Source organism: Ursus americanus, chromosome 24 (genome assembly GCF_024610735.1).
Source record: "Ursus americanus isolate L20-20 chromosome 24, mUrsAme1.1.p, whole genome shotgun sequence".
Lineage (NCBI taxonomy): Eukaryota > Metazoa > Chordata > Mammalia > Carnivora > Ursidae > Ursus > Ursus americanus.
Genome location: NC_142150.1, coordinates 40,459,544 through 40,466,231, shown reverse-complemented (window position 1 = coordinate 40,466,231; position 6,688 = coordinate 40,459,544).

Here is a 6,688-nt window from a genome sequence, read left to right as displayed (position 1 = left end):
AGGAAAACTGAGGCCGAAGGATGTGACTTGCCGAGCCCCTTCACCCGGGGCCCTAAGCGGCGCCTGGGCTCTTTGCTCTTCACCAGTCAGCATTTATTGTCCAATCTTGACTAAACCCTTCTGCCAAAGCCTCTGCACAGCAGAGACCCGTGACTTAAGACACACCAGCCCCTGCTGGGGGAGCAGGCTCTCGTGGTCCCCTGGTTTTGGTGATCAGGAAGGTGAGTCCTGATGGCCAAGTAGAAGTTAACAGGCAGTGAATCGCTGGAGAGGGTGTCCTGGCAGAAAACAACCAGCTTGTGCAAAGGTCCAGAGGCTGGGAGAACACATGTCAATGAGGGGAACAGCAGGTGTTCCTTGTACCTAGATCACAGGGAATAAGGGCCCGGAAGAAGAAAGAGGCTCTGGAGAGGTTATGTGGCTCTACCTATGTGCCCCACAGTCCCCAGAATCATCTTCACAAACTGATCACTCCTACTGAGTGCTTTTGATTCTTCACCAAATGGGCACTGACCACTTCCTGTATGTGCAGAGCACTGTGCTCGCCCGAGCATAAGATGAAGACTCATGGTCTCACCCCCTCTGAAGGAGGTATACATCGATTTAATTATGACATCCATAATTAATTGGGAAGAATTGGTGCTAAGCCCTGTCTAGCCCAGGGGTTAGAGTAGGCATAAATCAGACACTGAGGTATGAAGGGGTAGGTGAGATGACAGGTCGGGGAACTGCACTGGCACAGTGGAGGGAATTAAATATGCATAGTGTTACTTGAGCGGAGAGAGAGAGTTATGGCAGCACTAGGTGAACCATGGGAGTTTCCATTTTATTCTACTTGGGATAGAAGGCTGCTCAGATTTGTTCAGATGAAGAAGGTGCTGCAAGAGAGTGGGTTGGAGGAGGCAAGACAGGAAGCAGGGGGTGCAGATAAAAGACCAGGGAGAGTGGTGGCTCACACAAGGGAAGTGGTAGGTGGGAGAGAGACGTAGATGTATCTGGTGACTGTTTAGGATACATCATATCAACATCCAGCTGAGACTGGGTTAGACACCTAAATATAAACCCTAAAACTATAGAACTTCCAGAAGAAAGCACAGGACACATCTTAACAATGGGTCTTGGGGTTAGCAAAGACTTTTTAAACATGACACCAAAAAAAACCCAGAAACAATAAAAAAAAATTAAATTGAACTTCATCAAAATAAAACACTTGTGTTCTTTGAAAGGCACTGTGATGGAAATGAAAAGACAAGCCACAGACTAGGAGGAAATTACTGCAAAAATTGTATCTGGTGAGGGATGTGTCTTTAGAATATATGAAGAACTTTTACAACTTAAAAAATAATCCGGTGAAAATGGGTGAAAGATTTGAACAGACACTTCACCCAAGAAGATATATAAATGGCAAAAAAGGCATGAAAAAATACTCAACACATTCATTATCATAACTCAACACATTCATAAACGCAAATTAAAACAACCAAAGGACCACCACTACACATTTTTTTTTAAGATTTTATTTATTTATTTATTTGACAGAGATAGAGACAGCCAGCAAGAGAGGGAACACAAGCAGGCGGAGTGGGAGAGGAAGAAGCAGGCTCACAGCGGAGGAGCCTGATGTGGGGCTCGATCCCATAACACCGGGATCACGCCCTGAGCCGAAGGCAGACGCTTAACCGCTTAACCGCTATGCCACCCAGGCGCCCCCACCACTACACGTTTACTGAAAGAGCTAAAACGAAAAAGACTGACCATGTTGGCAAGGGTGTGGAGGAGCTGAAATTCTCAAATGCTGCTGGTGGAAATTCCAGAATGACACCACTACTTTGGAAAACAGTTTGAAAGTTTCTTAAAAAGTTAAACATATATTTAGCCATAAATAGGCGTGATCTATGAAGCTACAGAAAGGTGGTATAATCTCGAATACCTACTGCTCAGTGAAAGACGCCAGAAAAAAACTATAGTATAGGATTCCAACTATATAACATTCTGTAAAAGGTAAAACTAGAGATTTAAAAAAAAAAAAAAAAGATCTGTGGTTGCCAGGGGTTTGCGGGAGGAAGGGAGGGATGAAGAGCTGGAACACAAGGACATTTTTAGGGCTATGAAACTTCTGTATGATGTTATAATGGTAGATACATTACATGACATTATGCATTTGTCAAAATCCATAGAATGTACAACATAAAGAGTAAATCTTAACGTAAATTACGGACTCTAGTTAATAATAATAATGTATCCATACTGGCTCATCAACTGCAACAAATATACCACACTCCTGCAAGATACTAATAATAGGAGAAACAATGTGAGGAAGAGGGAGTATATGCGAATTTTCTGTATTTTCTCAGTCATTTTTCTGTAAACTTAAAACTGCTCTAAAAAAATAGTCTATCTTGGGGCGCCTGGGTGGCTCAGTCGGTTAAGTGACTGCCTTCGGCTCAGGCCATGAACCCAGGGACCTGGGATTGAGCCCCATGTAGGACTCCCTGCTCCATGGGGAGGTCTGCTTCTCCCCCTCCCCCTGCTCATACTCTGTCTCTTTCAAATGAATAAATAAAATCTTTAAAAAAAAATAGTCTATCTTAACAAAAAAAACCATACACCTACCATATTAAACATACACCACCATATAGGACCCATTATTCCACTCCTAGGCATTTACCCAAGAGAAATAAAAGCATATGTTCACACAAAGACTTGAGTGAATATTCATAGCTTTTTTTTTTTTTCTTTCCTGGTCTCAAATGATCCTTTCTTGTAATCTCCTTTGTAGCTGGGCATTCCACTGCAGCACTGCTGACGTCATCTATGGTGTCAGGAGAGTGGCGGGCCGTCAACCCCGCGCCGCCCACAGACTGGGCAACCCCCACGATCTCTGTAATGATCCCCGAGTGCTGTGGGGTATCTGTCTGGCAACTTTGACAATCTTACCAAAAGTGATGTTTCCACTGTGCTTCATGTTTTCCTGCTCTGTCTCTTGGTGGTTTCTTGAGGGTTTTGATGAGGAGGGCAGAGGAAGAAGGTACCACCCAACCAATGAACAAAGGAATATCATAGCCTGATTTGAGTTATTATATGTATCTCACTAAATTAAATAAAATTTCTTTTACGCCAAAAAAAAAAAAGAAGATAACCACTCCGATTTGGTTCTGTCTGTTCACTGTCACCCTCAGTCCCTTGTAATCCCCAGTTGCTTTTGGCAATGCCATCTCCAGTCTTCTGGGGGGACAGACCCCAGGAGCCAATCTTGGGGGCCAAGGCCGACGTGGCACGGACCTCTCCGCCCATGCATCTCAGGGATATGATTTTGATCTCCCTGGGGTCAAACTGAGGTAGCAGGGTGGAGGCAGCTGGTGCTGGATGAAGCCAGACTCAGGACTAGCAAAGAAGGTGCACCCGGGCTGCCTCAGAGCAGAGAGCGGAAAGCTAGTCATAGCAATTTTAGTCATAGCAGCCCAAACTAGAACCAATCAAATCTTCATCCACGTGTTGTGAATAGATAAACAAACAGCGGTATACATCTACACGAGAATACTATCCAGCAGTAAAAAGAACAGATGAATCTCAGACTAGTTATAACAAATGTAAGAAGCCGGACAAGAGTACATATTATATAACTTCACGTATATGAAAAGTCTAGAAAAAGGAGGCCAATTTAGAGATAGAAAGCGGATCAGTGGTTACCTGGCATGACAGAGGGGGCTGGCAGGTGGGAAAGGGTGGGAGGGAATACCAAGGGGCTTGAGGAAATTTGGGGGGGACATCACTATCTTGATTATGGATATGGGTTTATGGATGTTTACATGTCAAAACAAAAATATATATATTCAATGTGTGTGGTTTATTGTATGTCAACTAGACCTCAATAAACCTGTTAAAAACACCAATAGGATTTGGAGTGCCTGGCTGGCTCAGTCAGTAGAGCATGTGACTCTTGATCTCGGGGTTGTGAGGTCAAGCCCTACGTGGGGTATAGAGATTACCTAAAAAATAAAAGTCCTTCTAAAATAAAATCAATCTTAAGAAAAAATTCCAACAACACGAATAGGGCTTAATTAGGGTTAGATATGGCAACTCTAAACCTTTGATCTGGCTTGACCACCTGAGTGGATTAAGGAGCACGGGGGACTCACCAAGCTGGGTGGGCAGCAGAAGACATTTGGGAACACCTCCTCCAAGCAGAGGGGCCCAAGGAGGGAACAGCTCCCAGAATAGAGGTACAAATTTGGGAGTCACTGGCCATGGGTGCCACCTGAAAGAAGCAGAGATCAGGGGACAGGCACTGATTTCTGGATACCAAGATACTTCCTCAAGATGTCAGTTCTCCTTAAAGCAATCTATGGATGTATCACAATTCTCATTCTAACTGATCGGGGCAGCTAGAAAAGCTGACTTAAGGTCCATATGGAAAGTTAAACACGCAAGAATAGCCAGGAAACTTCTGAAAACAAAGGGAAATCAGTGGAGACCAACCCTACCAGATATTAAAACACACTAAATCCATAATAATTAGATGTCATAATTCATGAGGGATACCGACACATGTAGATCATTGGAAGTTAGAAAAATCTAGAAGTAGGGGACACCTAGGTGGCTCAGTCAGTGAAGCATCCGACTCTTGATCTCAGCGCAGGTCTTGATCTCAGGGTCATTGAGTTCAAACGCTACGTTGGGCTCCACGCTGGGAGTGGAGCCTACCTAAAAAAAGGAAAAACCTAGAAATAGATCCGGATGCACACAGGAATTTAGTTTTTAATAAAAGTAGCCTTTCAAATCTGCTGAGAAAAGATGAGTTTTTAAATAAAAGGCATTAGGAAAATGGGAAGGAATTTCGCATATGATAAATTCCAGATGAAGTCAAGATTTGAATGTAAAAAAACAAAAATAAAAATGTAGCCAAGAGCTAAGGGAGAAGATTCTTTAGTCATCTCAGTGTGGAAAAGGTCTTTTTAACCATGACACAAAACCCAGAAACCACAAAAAAGCTTATTTTACTACACTAAAAAATCTGCCTAGCAAAGTCAGCAATAAATTGAAGAAAATACCATTGACATCTTGAAGGGCTTCCCCCCCCAAAACCGTTATATGTCGAACAGAAACCAAAAATGGGAGAAACGGCAAAGAATAGGGTTGTTCACAGAAAAGAAGACAAACAGCTCTTAATCATATAAACTTGAACTCACTCAAAAGAAGACATGCAAATTAGAACTTCACCAAGGGACCATTTTTTCATTTACCAGTTTGGTAAAGACAAAAACTCTGGTATGTCACCGATTGGTGAATGTTCTAGAAAACAGACTTCACATGTACTGCTAGAGGTAGGGGTCAGTATGGGCACAGCCTCTATAGAGGGACATTTGGCAAGAATTGTAAAAATGACCATTTGGACATGGTGCTGGGGCAATTCTTCTAGGAATTCCTACTACGGATATCTTTTCACATTTGAATAATGATGTCCTTACAAAGTCTTGGTGACTCTGTAGGACTGTTTGGAATAGCAGAAGTCCGGAAGCAACTTAAATGTCAATGGATAAGGAACTACATTTTCGTACGGCCATAAAGAGGAATACTATACAGCCGTCAAAAGGAACATACGGCTTAGAGAATCATCTCTAAACCTGAGGTGCCCATAACCCCCTCCTCAGGTTTGATCCTTTGGTAGAAGACTCACAGAACTCAGAGTAGTGCTTTACTTATGAGTTGTTTTTTTTTTTAAAGATACAACTTTGAAGCAGCCAAACAGAAGACGTGTCTAGGGCGAGGGATGGCAGGGAGGGGTGCAGAACTTCCGTGCCCTCTCTAGGCGGCCCAGCCTCCCAGCACCTGTATGTCCACCAATCTAGTACTGCTCCAATTTCCAGACCCCCTCTCCTCCCTGGAGGAGGTGGGGAAGCTGAAAGTCCCTGCTCTTGATTGGTCTTTCTGGGGTCAGGAGAGGCCCCACCCTGAGTCACTTCATTAGCACGAACTCAGGTGTGGCTCAAAGGGGCTCATTGTGACTCAGAACATTGGAAGGGTTTTAGTGACTCCGTGCCAGGAACCGGGGACAAAGACCAAATCCATACTTTTTTTTTTTAATCACACCACATTTGGTTATGTATGTTTATATTCTTTCTCTGGAAGGACATAAACTACTAGTTTTACTGCTTCCAGGGAGGGAAACCAGGGGTAGAGGTGAACCCTGGTTCAAAATTTAAAATGTACACGTGAATATATTACCTCTTTGAAAAACAAAAGTACTTTGCAGCCCTTGTCTTGGCTTCTCATGCCCGCAATCTCCCGGCTTTCTCACATTCATGCTTCCTGGGAGCCACTCAGAGAGTGTGCAGGGGAATGGTGTCCAGATCCCCTTGTCTGGCCCTGGTAGGCTTCACCAGCTTCAGTTCCAGCCACTCCCCAAACACACCCTCCCCTCCAGACTTTCCCTAGACAACCATTCCCTATACCGGGTAACCGCAGGGTTTGTATCTGAGCTCCACGTTTGAGACAGTTCCAAACACTTCTAGGATTAACGCTCTCAAACCGCACTACAGGGGCGCCTGGGGGCTCACTTGGTTAAGCATCTGCCTTCAGCTCAGGTCATGATCCCAGAGTCCTGGGATTGAGTCCCACTTCGGGCTCCTTGCTCTATGCGGAGCCTGCTTCTCCCTCTGCCTGCGGCTCCCCCTGCTTGTGCTCTCTC